This window comes from Carcharhinus amblyrhynchos, chromosome 3, assembly GCF_965287045.1.
Source record: "Carcharhinus amblyrhynchos chromosome 3, sCarAmb.v2.hapA, whole genome shotgun sequence".
Taxonomy (NCBI): Eukaryota; Metazoa; Chordata; class Chondrichthyes; order Carcharhiniformes; family Carcharhinidae; genus Carcharhinus; species Carcharhinus amblyrhynchos.
In genome coordinates this window covers 79,966,534-79,981,592 of record NC_137326.1, presented here as the reverse complement: position 1 = coordinate 79,981,592, position 15,059 = coordinate 79,966,534, and the positions used below count along the sequence as shown (strand labels likewise).

Sequence of the window (15,059 nt, the reverse complement as noted above, 5' to 3'; positions counted from 1 at the left end):
CAGCATTTGGCACATAGCCCTTAATGTTATAATGTGCCAAGTGCTCATCTAGATACTTTTTAAAGGATGTGAGGCAGTCTGCCTCCACCACCCTCCCAGGCAACGCATTTCAGATTGTCACGACCCTCTGGGTAAAAAGACTTTTTTCTCACATCCCCCCTAAACCTTCTGCCTCTCACTTTGAACCTCTGTCCCCTTATGACTGACCCTTCAACTAAGTGGGATAGCTGCTCTTTATCCATTCTGGCAATATCCCTCATAATCTTGTACACCTTGATCAGGTCGCCTCTCTGCTCCAATGAAAACAACCCAAACCTACCCAACCTCTCTCCATTACTCAAATGTTCCATCCCAGGCAGCATCTTGGTAAATTTCCTCTACACCCCTCCAGAGCAATCATGTCCCTCCTATAATGTGGAAATCAGAACTGCACACAATACCCTAGCTGTGGCCTCACCAAAGTTCCATACAACTCCAACTTAACTTCCCCAATTTTGTAACCTATGCCTCGATTGATAAAGGCAAGTGTCCTGTCTGCCTTTTTCACCACCTACTAACATGCGGTTCCGCTTTTAGAGATCTGTGGACAAACACGACAAGATCCCTTTGTTCAACAGAACATCCTGGTGTCCTACCATTCATTGTGTGCTTTCTTGCCAAATTACTCCTTCCAAAGTGTATCACCTCACACTTTTCAGGATTAAATTCCATCTGCCACTTATCTGCCCATTTGACCATTCCGTCTATATCTTCTAGTAACCCAAGACACTCCGCGTCACTGTTAATCACCAGGTCAATCTTTGTGTCATCCACAAAATTATTAATTCTACCCTCCACATAGTCATCAATGCACTTATATACACATTTCAAGAAATCTACACCATCCAAGCCCTTAATGCTATGTATATCCCAGTTAATGTTGGAAAAGTTTGAATCGCCTAATAAAATAACCCTATTGTTACTGTTTTTATACACCTCCACAAACTGAGCACATACCTGTTCCTCAATATCCCTCTGACTATCTGGGGGCCTATAATAAACACCTAATAATGTGGCTGCCCCTTTTTTATTCTTAAGCTCTACCCATAAAGCTCAATTTGATGTCCCTTCCAATATATCATCCCTCCTTACAGAAGTAACTAACTCCTGAACTAATAACGCAATGCTTCCTCCTCTTCTACCTCCTCCCCTGTCTTGCCTGAAGATTCTATGTCCTGGAATGTTGAGTTGCCAATTGTGTCCTTTCTTCAACCATGTCTCTGTGATGGCTACCATAACACATTTTTATCATTGCCCTAAACTCATCTGTTTTACCTGCAATACTCCTGCCATTAAAATAGAGGCCATCCAGCCTGGCCTTACTCTCTTGAAAATTAATACTCACTCTGGCTTGTTTGTTTTGCTGTTTGATTCTGTGCCCTTATTCTGCTAACAGTCTGTGTCCCCTCCCCCTGCCAAATTAATTTAAACTCATCACAACAGCACTAACAAGACTTTCTGCAAGGATGTTCGTCCTGTTCTGGTTCAGATGTAGACCATCGCGTTTTTATAGGTTCCACCTTCCTCAGAAATGGTCCCAGTGATCCAGGAATCTAAAACCCTCCCTCTTGCAACAACTCTTAAGCCACGCATTCATCTGCACTATCCTCCTATTTCTGTGCCTGCTAGTATGTGGTCCCTGGGTATGGACTTGCAGGCTGTAAGCCACAGGTCCAGTACTTTCTTATACTGCTATTAAAGGGCTTTTGTTGATGGAAGACTGGCCTTAGTAGAATTACTATAATTTCTGAAGAAAAGCCCTCTGAAATGGTCTCACAAGCCATGCAATTGAAGGGCAGTTAGGGATGGGCAATAATTATAGACCCAGCCAATGTCACCCATATCAGATGGATGAATAAACAAAAAAATTAATCAATCCTCCCGTGTCTTATTGCTGTGTAGCTGCTCACTGAGCAGTCGGATAGCTTTGCTCCAATGTAGATTTGGGGAGGGGGGTGGTGGGGAGAACATGCTCTCTCCACGTGACCTTCAACACCCTTCTCCACCCTATGTTATTCAAGTTCTGTTGCCTGTATACATCATTTTAAACTATTAACAATATAGTTATTTGTATAAATTAATTCATTAAAAATCTTAAACCTGCATGCAATTCCTACCTTTTCTTTCAATACAAACTTTTGTTGTACTTTGCAAGTCATGTTTTTTTGATGCCGCCAAAACCCATTTATTTTCTTTTATTAAATTGTGGGATTATGGGTGTCACAGGGTTTATTGTCCATTCCTAATTATCCTTGAGAAGGTGGCACTGAGCTGCCTTCCTGTACCTCTGTAGTCTGTATGGTGGCGGTACACATACACTGCTGCTGGGGAGAGAGTTCCAGCATTTTGACCCAGCGACAGTGCAGGAACAATATATTTCCAAATCGGGATGGCGGTTCACAACTGCTGTGTTATGGGAAGTTTACAAGTGTACCATGGCTGCGAGTTTTAAACAGCGTGTGCCACAGAGCCTGAGGAAGAAAGAAACTGGGACCTGGGAGTGTGGTGGTGAAAAGAGAGGGTATACGGGAACCAAGGGTGTGGTAGACCCAGAGTGGGAATGTGACCTAACCTACTAACCTCATATCCTTCCCCCCTTGCCATGTTATGCATCTTCATGGACCTGGTTTGAATCAGGAGCGTGGTGACAATATTGATGCTGAGGCCTCAGAACAAATACCTGGGTTTGAACAGCGACGCTGTGCTGTTAGTGGGAGCTGAAGATCGTCATCTGTACAACTTGCAGCAGCGATCCTGAAGGAAAACAAGTCCTTTGAACTGAATATTCACTTAGTGAAACGCCTGCTATTATCTGTGAAGAATAAGTGCACCAGACCACAAATAGACCTCATTGTCTTCCTCATGGATTTGTGTAGTCGGCACAGTGTAGAAACTGTGAAGGTGCCTTTGGCCTATGTTGATGTGACTTTCTTTCTTGGGAAAGTTTGCTTCCTATCAGTTGGGGGCAAGGCTGTTCTGCATCAATCAGGAGACACAGAGCGGAATTTTCCCATCCTATCTGCCATGGGAATAGTAGCGGGACGGACCATCGTCCGTTGACTTCAGGTGGGAATTTCTGGCCTTGGGGGTGAGCGTGGCCAGAAAATCCCGCCCACACACTCTGAAGCAACAGGCAGATTCCTGCTCAAGCCCCTGATTTCTGTTGAGCTGGAATCCACAGGGAAGATATTCCTGATAGTTACAGACTTCTTCAGATATTGAAGGTTGCAGCAGGCCTGGAAGTAGGTGTCTCTGCACTTGCACTCGGCTCATCGAAAAGACTCTCCTTCAAAACCAAAATGGAGAGATGCTGAGCAATAGATTGTGCTAATGATAACTCTTATCATGAACTCACGATTGCAGAGCCACTCTGTTTTTGCCATATTCACATGTGTACATTGAACTGCAATTTATCTTTTGTTCAGTCAGCAAAAAAAAACCCATTATAATGCAGATTTTCTCAGCCTTGGAATTTGCCAAAGAGATTATTCCTTTCAATTGTTTCTGTGAAGCTATTTTAAATAATACAATGCACAATAGAAATAAAGAATATATATTTGGAAGGGAAGAAAATGCTTGGACACTCTGGCGTATCTGTTATCAAACAAAAAATTGTTTTTCATACACGACTAGATTTGTATGCAGACTCATATTTTAATGAAAACATTCCATGAAGTTACTGCTCCAAGTTTGTTTTCCTCGTGGCAGGACTGAAACTTGATTAAGTATTGACAAGGTATAGCAATGGTCTTTTTGCATTTTACAGTGCTCTACATGTTATATGCCTCCCCCCACTCTTTCATTCAAAATAGATTACAGTTACTTTTAAGCAGCTGATGGAATCTGGTTTAAACACTGGCTTGTGTGACCAATGATGTCATCTGACCCTCTGTTGCTTGGCCCACTTGGAATCTTCAGCGTGAATATTTTCAGCCCTTTGATTTGGAAAGATTTCAGTGTAATTTCAGTATAATTTATTTCATCTGTCAAGAGCTACTCATGCCCCCCCATCATGATACCAACAGATGGCACAATTGAACAGTTTAAGGCAGTGGTTTTCAACCGGTGTGCCATGGGAACATCCAAAAGCTGACTGGGAGAGGCTGTTCACAGGTAAAGCAATGCCAGGCAAGTGGAAGCTTTCAAAAACAAAATAACGAGAGTTCAGGGCCACCATGTTCCTGTTAGTATGAAGAGCAAGACTGGCAGGAGTAGGGAACACTGGATGACTTTGAGATATTGAGGCTCTGGTCATTAAAAAGGAGGAAGCACATGTGAGGTATAGGCAGCTGGGGCTAAGTGAACCCCTTGAGGAGTGTCGGGGGTGGAGGAGTACACTTAAAAGGGAAATCAGGAGGGCAAAAATGTGACACAAGATAGCTTTCGTAGAGAAGGTAAAGGAGAATCCAAAGAGATTCTACAAGCATATTAAGGGCAAACAAATAACTAGGGAGAGAACAAGGCCCCTTAATGCTCAACGAGGTTGTCTATGTGTGGAGCCACAGGAGATGGGTGAGATCCTAAATGAGTATTTCTCATCATTATTTACCATGGAGAAAGACTTGGAACCTAGGAAACTTGAGAAAATAAATAGTGATGTCTTGGAAAGTATCCATGTTACAGAAGAAAAGATGCTGGAGATTTTAAAATGCACAAAGTTAGGTAAATCCCCATGACCTGATCAAGTGTATCCCAGGACTTTGTGGGAAGCTAAAGAAGAAATTGCAGGGCCCCAGCCGAGATATTTGTATCATCGACAATCACAAGTGATTCCACAAGAGGAAGGCAAATATGCTGTTATTTAAGAAAGGTATCAGGGTAAAAACAGGCAACTACAGATCGATGAGCCTAACATCAGTGGTGGGTAAGTTGTTGGAAGGGATTTGGAGACAAGACCTATATGCATTTGAAAAGGCAAGGACTGATTAGCACTGCTTTGTGTGGGGGAAATCATATATTACTAGATTGATAGAGTTTTCTGAAGCGGTGAACAAGAAAATAGATGAGGGCAGTGCAGTAGACATTGTCTACATGGACTTTAGCGAGGCCTTTGAGAAGATATCACATGGCAGACTGGGCAGTAATGTTAGATCACATGATATCCAGGGAGAACTAGCCAATTGGATACAAAATTGGCTTGCGGTAGGATTAGGGAGTGGTGATAGAGGGTTGTTTTTTCACACTGGAGGCCTGTGACCAGCAGTGTGCCACAGGGATCGCTGCTGGGTCCACTGTTTTTTGTCATTTATGTAAATGATTTGGATGAGAATGCTTGCGGATGACATCAAAGCTAGTGGTGTAGTGGACAGTGAAGAAGGTTATCTTAGACTGAAGCAGGACGTTGATCAACAGGGTCAGTGGGACAAGGTATGGCAGATGGAATTTAATTCAGATAAATGTGAGGTGTTGCATTTTGGTAAGACAAACCAGGGCAGAACTTATATAGTTAATGGTAGGCCTGGGAGGTGTTGTTGAACAGAGAAAACTAGGAATGCAGGTACATAGTTCTTTCAAAGTGGCATCACAAGTAGACAGGGTGGTGAAGGTGGCGTTTGGCACACTTGCCTTAATTGGTCAGAGCATTGAGAACAGGAGTTGGGATGTTATGTTACAACTGTACAAGACAGTGGTAAAGCCACATCTGGAGTACTGCATACAATTCTGGTCACTCTGCTATAAAAGGATGCTATTAAACTGGAAAGGGTCCAAAAAAAAGTTCTACATGAATGTTATCGTAACTGAAAGACTTGAATTATAAGGAGGAGGATAGGCTGGGATTTTTTTTCCCTGGAGCATAGAAGGATGAGGGTGATCTCTTAGAGGTTTATAAAATCATGAGGAGCGTAGATGAGGTGAATAGCCAAGGTCTTTTCCCCAGGAGAATAGAGGGCATAGGTTTAAGGTGAGAGGGGTAAGATTTCAAAGGGACCTGAGGGGCAACTTTTTCACAGAGAGAGTGGTGAATTTTTGGAATGAGCTGCCAGAGGAGATGGTAGAGGCAGGTACAATTACAACATTTAAAATACATTTGGACAGTGCATGGATGGGAAAGGTTTAGAGGGATGTGGACCAAACGCAGGCAAGTAAGACTAATTCAGCCTACAAAACTGGTCGGCATGGACAAGTTGGGCCAAAGGGCCTGTTGAGGTGGCCCTCCCATTAACTGCCCCTGGATCAGAAGGCTCTGCACACATTGGTTGCCCCAGGTTTCCCACTAACCCCGTAATTTGTGATTTACTCAACTTTGCGTTTTGCTCTGATCCATTGAATTTGAATTTCAATTATCCGTTCAATTGCTTAGTAAAAATTATACTTTTGAAAATATTGTTACAAATGTGAAATTCATAAGGTGAAAAGGTGAAATTCAAATATCCAAACCAAGTGCTGCATGTGTAACAGATTTGGAGCTATGAATATTTAGAAATAGTTGAGAAGTAAAAGTGATGTTTGTGAGTAATCGATTCAGCTGAAAAAAGTGTGTTTGTCTCATTGAAGTGTGCAAGTGGCTTTGTACTGATGAGTTTAGAAGGACGAGGAGGGAATCTCATTGAAACTTACAGACTAATGAAAGGCCTGGATAGAATGGACGTGGGGAAGCTGCTTTCATTAGGAAGCGAGACTAGGATCTGAGGCACAACCTCAGCATAAAGGGATAATTCTTTAGAGCTGAGATAAGGAAGAATTTCTTCAGCCAGAGGCTGGCGAACCTTTGGAATTCGTTGCCACAGGAGGCATGGGAGGTCAGGTCGTTGAGTGTATTGAAGACTGAGATATATATGTTCTTGATTGTTAAGGGGATCTTATAGAAAAAAGTCAGGAGAATGTGGCTGAGAAATTTATCAGCCATGATTGAATGGCGGAGCAGACTCGATGGGCTGAATGGACTAATTATGCTCCTATATCTTATGATTACTAAAAAGATTGGGGAACACCGAGTGGTACTCATCATGGGTTTGGAAGGTGTTGTCAAAGGACCCTTGGTGAGTTCCTGTAGTGAACATTACAGATGGTACACATTGCTGCCACTATGGTGGACTGAGTGAATATTTGTGGAAGGTGTGCCAATCAGTGGGCTATTTGTCTTGGATGGTGTTGAATGTTTTGGCTGTTGTTGAAGCTGCACTCATCCAGGCAAGTGGAGAGTATTCCATCACACTCCTGACTTGTGTCTTGTAGATAATGGACAACCTTTGGGGAGGCAGGAGATAAGTTACTCACCACAGGATCCCCAGCCTCTGACCTGCTCTTGCAGCCACAATATTTATATAATGAGTTCAGCTGCATTTCTGGTCAGTGGTAACCCCAGGCTGTTGATAGTTGTGTGAACCATCATCAATGGGAAAGCTGCAACAAGTAGTCAAATAGATGAAAAGAAACAATGTCTGCAACCCTGATGATAAACCAGCCAAGGCTTTCAAAGCTGGTGGACTTTTTCTTACATCAAGACTCCACTCACTCATCCTGGATTTGGAAAGAAAAATAACGACTCCTGTTCACACCAGCTGGATTCTCTGCTCCTCCTGGTGTTGTGAGATTTCTTATTGTGTTTACCCCAGTCCAATACTGGCATCTCCACATCATGTCCCCTGCAGTGCACAAAGATTTGGCTGAATATCAAATTCTCCATCCTCACTTGCAAACAATGCAGGGTGTGAATGGCTGGAGAACTCTGGCCATGAACGACAGTTTACGGGTGACTACAGAGTCTTTGTTAGATTTGCAAACCACTCTTGGTCTCTTCATTTCTACATACAAGAAATCAGGCTTGTCTTTCAAAGTTGTCAAAACAAAACTCAACAATCACCACAGATCTCTACCGCAATTCTCCTCAGAAATTAGTGCAGTGGGCCAGGAGATTCTCGTGTCAGCTGATTCACAGGGTTCGCACACGCGTTCGCACCCACTAGCATCTCCCAGTGTTGGATCGGCGGAAAGACCAGTTCAACTTATTTTCAATGTGGCTAGCAGACCCGGGACTGAAATCTTCAGGCCTGCTAGCATCCCCCACCCTACCCCCGCCTGAGTGGTTCACTCCAGCTAGAGTGAAGAGGGGCAATCGGGGCTCTCCAGGGGGTCGGGTGGTGGGAGGGGTGCCCACTGGGCACTGGCATCAGTGCCAGCCTCTGCCCCCGGCTCTTCCCATGGCGCCAAATGCCAGTGACCAGCGGGCACATTGGCCCCACCCATTGGGCATGGGGCAGTGCCCATGGATGGGGTTCCCACTGCCATTCTGCAAATAGGTGAGTAAGGGAAAGAGGGAGGCCAGTGATCAGGTAGGGGGTGGGGGTGGGTCAGCCTGCGGGGGCAGGGCGGGATCAGGACTGTCTGGGGAAGGGGGATGGAGTGCAGTTGGTGGTCAGGACTGTGGGGGTGGGGAAATCGGGGGGGAGCGCATGGGGGCGTGGGGGCAGAGATCAGGGCAGGCCAGGAGAGGTGGTTTTGGGGCTGGCCGGCCCAGGAATGGTCGGGGGCGGGGGTGGGGGCAGTGATCGGGCCATGGGCGAACAGAGGGCTAGTGATGTGGAGGCCGTGGGGGCTGGCCAGTGATTGAACATGCGCATCTCCGTGCTGACAAATCAGTGCACGCGTAGTGGCCTGCTCAGTGCTATGCTGCAGGCCTTTCAAGTAGGAATAGGGCCTGCTTCCTGAATTTTAATCATATGCATGATAGTGACCTTTACAGTGCACAGAGTGTGGGAGATTCTTCTCTGAACTCCCACTGAAAAAAAAGCGGGAATTATTCAAGTTTTCACACAAAATTGATACTTAGAACTTTTTTGGGTGAATTTCTGCTCTGGTAGGCCAAATATTCCACTGCTGGTATATGTTGAAGGAGAGACTGTATAATATGCTAAGCAGCCACATTGGTCAAAAGGCCACTATTAATGAGGAGCTCGCATAATAGGTCAACCTCCTACAAACTACAGAGTAAGCTTCTGACAACAAGGACTACCAAAAGTCAACAAGAATCCTAATGTACAAAGCACTTGTTGTCATCAAATTCCTGCACTGTGGTGAAATTTGGATTACATATCACAACACATAAGAGCATTAGAGAAATTTAATCAGCAATGCCTCCAACAACCCTCCAGGGTCACAAGGAGGACTATCACAAATTCCTAAAAAGTCAACCTTGATGGACTAGACACCATGTCCGAGTGGCCAAAATGAGTCTCCTCTGCCAGGTCCTCTTTTTCCCAACTTTCAAATAGCCAATGTTCCAGGGAGGATAAAGAAGGTGCCTCAAGGACACTCTGAAGCCCTCCCTGAAATGTGGAACCATTGGTAGCAAGCTCCTCCCAGTCATTAATATCAATCGTTCAGAATGGTGACAGCTTCTGGAACTTCTTCACCAAAAGAGGAACTTCTTCACCAAAAGGGTTGTGAATCTGTGGAATTCCCTGCCCAGTGAAGCAGTTGAGGCTACCTCATGGACTGTTTTTATGGCAAAGATAGATAAATTGTTGAACAGTAAAGGTATTAAGGATTATGGTGAGTGGGTGGGTAAGTGGACCTGAGTCCATGGAAAGTTCAGCCATGATCTTATTGAATGGCAGAATAGGCTCGAGGGACCAGATGGCCTCAGCCTGCTCCTAGTTCTTATGTTCTTATCCATAAAGCTGCAACACATCTTGTGAGTCCCAATGCGTTAATGAAGATTCAGAGCAGCAGCAGAGAAGGTAAGAAAGAGAAGCAAATCCCATACTCCAGATCTCATAACCTCATGTGATATTTTATCCCTTATGCCAGAGATCTTGGGTTGAAATTCAGTCACATGGCAGAAACTTGTGACACGGTGTAGACATCATCCTTGAATTGATGCACCGCCAATAATGAATAGAAGGATCCTGTACTGAATTAGACCCTTCTGCTAGTGGAGATGCTGCTGTTGGTAAGAGAATATAATTGTCAAGTGAGTAGTTTAACAAGATGTTTTTTGAAATGTATATGGACATAGGAATTTATACCAGAAATATAAATATAGCAACTGAAATTATGACCTGAAAACGGGGACTGAAGTACATCTGTACACTTGTCCCATTATGCCCCACTTATTCTGGAATCTACACTTGAGGGTAGATTAGCTACAAATCATCTGCCTGTTCCAGAAACCACCCAACCTTCAGAATTGGAAACCAAGCAATGGTTGGTCTATCCACAACACCATTTTTTATACCCGTGTGACAAGAGGAGAATCTACCAATTGACTTTGACTTCCCATGTGCGATGGCAGGGGAACAACGAGTCAGTTATAGACAAGAAAAATCCTCTGGATGCGGGAGATCTAAGATAAATTAGATTTATTACACAGGTTCCATATTCCTCAAGGGTTGGAAAGTCAGTAGCTTGTGAAGTCGAGATCACCAACTTGACAACTGAACAAAAGTAAGTCACTACATCAAAACAAAAGTAGACAGAGATTCACTTCCATATAATTTTAGGATCAAACGTAATACTACTTCAACCCAACCAAATAAGTGGGTTGGAATCACTCTTCCAAAAATTGACTGCCAGGGACACATGCCGCAGCAGTAATCCAGCATGTATTTGGTTCAAATATCACTGTAGTTCTTGATAACAAATACATACTCAATAGAAGAAATACTGGGGACTGACCAAAAATAAACAGGTGTGAGAACATAATTAAGAGGGGGAAGAGAAACAGGTCAGAGACAAGTGCACTTCATTAACTCAATAAAATTTGCATAAGAAATAAAAGGAAGCAAATGTGTTCAAGAGATTTTTTTGCAATTAAGCAGTTTGCTCTGAAGTTGAAAGTACAGTGCAAGATATTGCTGGGAATCACAAAGATGTATTAATAAAACGAACATGAAGCAAAGGTTTTGAAGAATCCCCAAGCTCGTATCCCTCAATATTCCCATTTCATTTACAGACTTTATTATTGTTTGATCTGTAAATCTGTCAGACGCACCAAATTTCCTCACATCAAAAACATCCTGAGTTCTTTTGTGCCAGTTGCCAACTTGTCATGGCATTGTGTGCTGCATAATTCTCAAGTGTAGATTACTGAGTGCCACAATTAATTTGAACCTTGTTTATCATTATTAGAGGCGGTTTACAATTCACTGGCTGTTGTATATACACATATTCTACAAAGGGCTTGCCAGTAGCTGTCATACTTTAGTGCTTGCATACGAAATTCATAAGCCAGCCCTTGACACACGGCAGCAGAATGAACGCACTTTAGATGTAGAACAACAGCTGGCTGTGAGGGAGAGATAAGACCACAACAAAATCAAGGGATTAGGATGAAATAAAGCAAACGAATAAAACTCAAATAAGATAGGAAGCTGGGATGAAGGATAATGAGGCGAGGGGTGAAGTAACACAACAGAATCTACTCGAGCTTATTCTTACCCCTCTGTCCTCAGTCTTCTACAAGATTGATCTACAGCACAAGCCCTGGAAAAAACACTTCATCTGTGATTTGGCATTTTGCAAAAATCTGGCCTCAACATTGAGCTCAATAACTTTGGGTAATAACCAGGGCTCCCATTTGCTCGGACTGTGGGTGCTGGTTGTTGTTTTGCTGGAACCATTTACACTTCCTTTGGAGTCCTCTTCTGCTTCTTGTCCCTTTACTATTGCATTCTACTTTATATAACCACCCCTTTTGTCATTAGTTTGTTCCCTTCTTTTGGTCGATCAAATAGCCTCCCTTTCTGACCCAGTCAGTATCTTTTTCCCAGTCTCTGTATGTAAATAAAGTAAAAGGTCTGACAACACCAGGTTTTAGTCCAACCGATTTATTTGATAATAGACTCACAAGCTTTCGAGGTTTCCCTCTTCGTCAGGTGAAACCTCGAAAGCTTGTGAGTCTATTATCAAATAAATCGGTTGGACTAAAACCTGGTGTTGTCAGACTTTTTACTGTGTTTACGCCAGTCCAACGCCGGCATACCCACATCATGTAAATAAAGTCCCAGAAATCAGTGTCTGTTTGGGATCCCAGCATGAATCCATCCTCTCCATCTTTCCCGTGGATGGAATCAGAAAGAATCGGGGCATCTCTTGGGTCTATTGGGTTAACAATTAAGGGATTGTTGATGTTATTAAGAAGTCACTTGTCTGGGACATGTTAACCAATGGAACCTGCTTCATGACTTGTCAGCAATTCTTCAGAGTCACCCTGGCAGGTACACATCTGGAAGAGCTTCCTCATTGAAACTGGAGGAGATTTTGACCAGTTACTGTGAAGAGTTCTAGCCATGGCCATGGACATTCTGCTGTTCTCTTCAAATTGGTTTCACTGATTGACAGGTGATTTCCAACTTCTTGAAAGCCACGCCATCAATATGTCACATGATCAGACTCTTAAAGAGACCCTGTTCCTACTAGGAACCAACATGAGTACATAACAGTGCCACTGCCCTGTTCCATCCCCGTAGCTCTGCCAGTTTATGTCCCTCAAGTGCCAATCCATTGTTCTTTTGAAATCTGAGATCATCTCTGCTTCCTGCACCCTCATAGGAAATGAGTTCCAGGTCATTACCACTCATTGTGTAAAAAACTTTTTCCTCACATCTTCCCTGCAATTACCATGGCTACATAGCAGTAATCCTGATGCAGAATAACAAAATAGGAAATCACATTATGGTACATGAATCTTCCCCTGGAAGTGAATTGGAAAACAGGACATACAAATTATATGATGTACCCACCACTTTGTGAGTTGCATAGTGTTTTGCCCACGTATCTCGTACTACTGGATCTTAAAAATTGTGAACTCTACTCTTTGCACCATCAGCTACTGGAAAAATGTTTTTCTTGTCCTCCATATCTAAACCTCATAACCTTGTGCACTTCAATCAAATTGCCCGTCAAATCTCCTGTGCTTCAAGGAGGACAAGCCCAGCTTCTTCAACCTATTCTTGTAGTTAAATTTCCTCCTTTGTGAAACCATTCTGGTAAATCTCATCTGCAGCCTCTCAAGGCCTTTCACATCCTCCCAAAAATGTGGTGACCAGACTGGATGCAATGCTCTTGCTATGACCAAACCAGATCTTTATAAAGGTTTAGCATAACTTGCCTGCTATTGCCTATCCTTAGAAACTAAGGTTACTGAGACTACACAAAGCAGTAGAAGATAAAGTGAGCCTCAATCCTTCATGCTAACAGTTTAGAAACGATTCTTAAATTACACTGGCCTGTACCATGTTTTCAGCTGCTAACTGCAATTGCCATGGCTACATAGCAGTAACCCTGACACAGAAAAATAAAATAGCACATTATGGTACATGAGCTTTCTCCTGGAAGTGAAGTGGAAATACAGGAAAAACAAATTATGTGATTCATCCACCACTCTGTGAGTTTCATAGTGTTTTTCCCACATACCTCATGTAATACTGGATTTTGAATATCAAAGACTTCTTTGAAAAGGTCAGTATTTAAATGTGTACACATATGATCATTAAACTTAGAAAGATCACTGAAAAATAAAATTTTGCATTTGCACAATATAACTCTCAGAAATGGCTTAAAGTGCTTCCTGTGAAGTTACGTTGAGATGTTGTAACCGTTGCCTCATGGCCAACATAGAAGCCTTTCTCCAAATAGTTACATCCAGTGAAATTATGCTCACACTTTCAGTGGTACTGGTTGAGGAATGAATCAAGGGAACTCTATAAACCAAACAAGATGAGCAGGTTCTCAGTTTAACATCCCGTAAAAAGATGTTTCTGACAACATAGTCTTCCTACAGTATTACAGCAGAGTGTCAGACTAGATTATGTTCTCAACTACTGTAATGGGGCTTGGATCAACAACATCTGAATGCAGAGTGCCTATCTGAGACTAATTAATAATAATTGCTGGAATCCAAATGATATAATGTGAGTCATAACGGCAATGACAATTACAATAAGCAAATTCCAGTCACTTTTACATCAGGACAAGACCATTTTCTTTTGTTAATTTGTCTTAGTGTAATTGTATTTCAGTTCACTTGATGGCTAATGGTGGGATAAGGCTGAGCATAAATCTGTGCTGACACAAATTCAAGTCAGCCTTCATGGCAGTGGAGGCATTTGAATTGCTCCCCAGCTTGTATAGAGTTCACTGGGTGAATGGGTGGGAGAATAGAATTAAAATCAGCCCAGGGCTCCTGTTTGAACACTCTACCATGTGCTATTCTATGTGTGAACAGGAAGAGAATGCGTTCTGGCTCAGCTATCATATTGCACATGGAAAAACTTCTGCTCACGCAGAATTACAAATAGCTACGAATACCCAAGTCACATTTGTCTTAGAGATGGGAAAGAAAGTCAATCAGATATGGTGCCCAGGATTCCACATTCAGAAGTCTATGGACAAGCAGCTGAGAACCAATCTCCTAAAAATTCAACCAAAAGAAATCTCACAACCTGCTATGAGCCCTTTGTTTTAAAGCACCCTCACTTCAACTTTAAAATATTAAAGCCAGTCAAACAAACCACAGGACTGCCACGTTGGAGACTGAAAATTGTAAATCAGGGACTCAAGTAATTAATTTGTAAAGGGCCCCTATCTGTATTGTACAAAATCGTGTGTGTGTAGGTATGTGTCAGTGTGTGTTGGTGGCAGAGTGGACGAGGGGCAGACCATGGAAAGGTAACCTTAGGTGGGATATTCTGCTTATGGGGCCAGCACAGCCACAAACCCTGCCCCAGGTGTATGACACTGCATTAATTCAGGGTAAGTGTATGAGACTAGATAACCTTTATTAACACATACAAAAGCTTGCTGTGAATTATATAATTGGAATACTATGCGCACTCCCTGGTTAATAAAAGACACACTTCTTTCCACCGCATACTGACTTCGGGCAGTGACAGCAAAATACATTCAGAAACAGTGTTTGTCAATAAGAAGAGGAATATTCCATTCTGAGGTTTAGTTAACTCCAAAGACATTATTTTGTTAATGATGTTGGTTGTCATTTGCTACAATAAATGTTTTTAAATGTGCAATTTTGACATTTAATTCTTTCAGCTATTAACTGGAGGCTGAAATATCTTTTT

At 42.7% G+C, this 15,059-nt stretch overlaps 1 pseudogene; it reads left to right on the top strand.

Moving 5' to 3' along the window:
* The first annotated feature begins 2,474 nt into the window (after positions 1 to 2,474).
* On the top strand, positions 2,475 to 3,353 carry LOC145341213 (centromere protein M pseudogene; annotated as a pseudogene).
* The last annotated feature ends 11,706 nt before the right edge of the window (positions 3,354 to 15,059 follow it).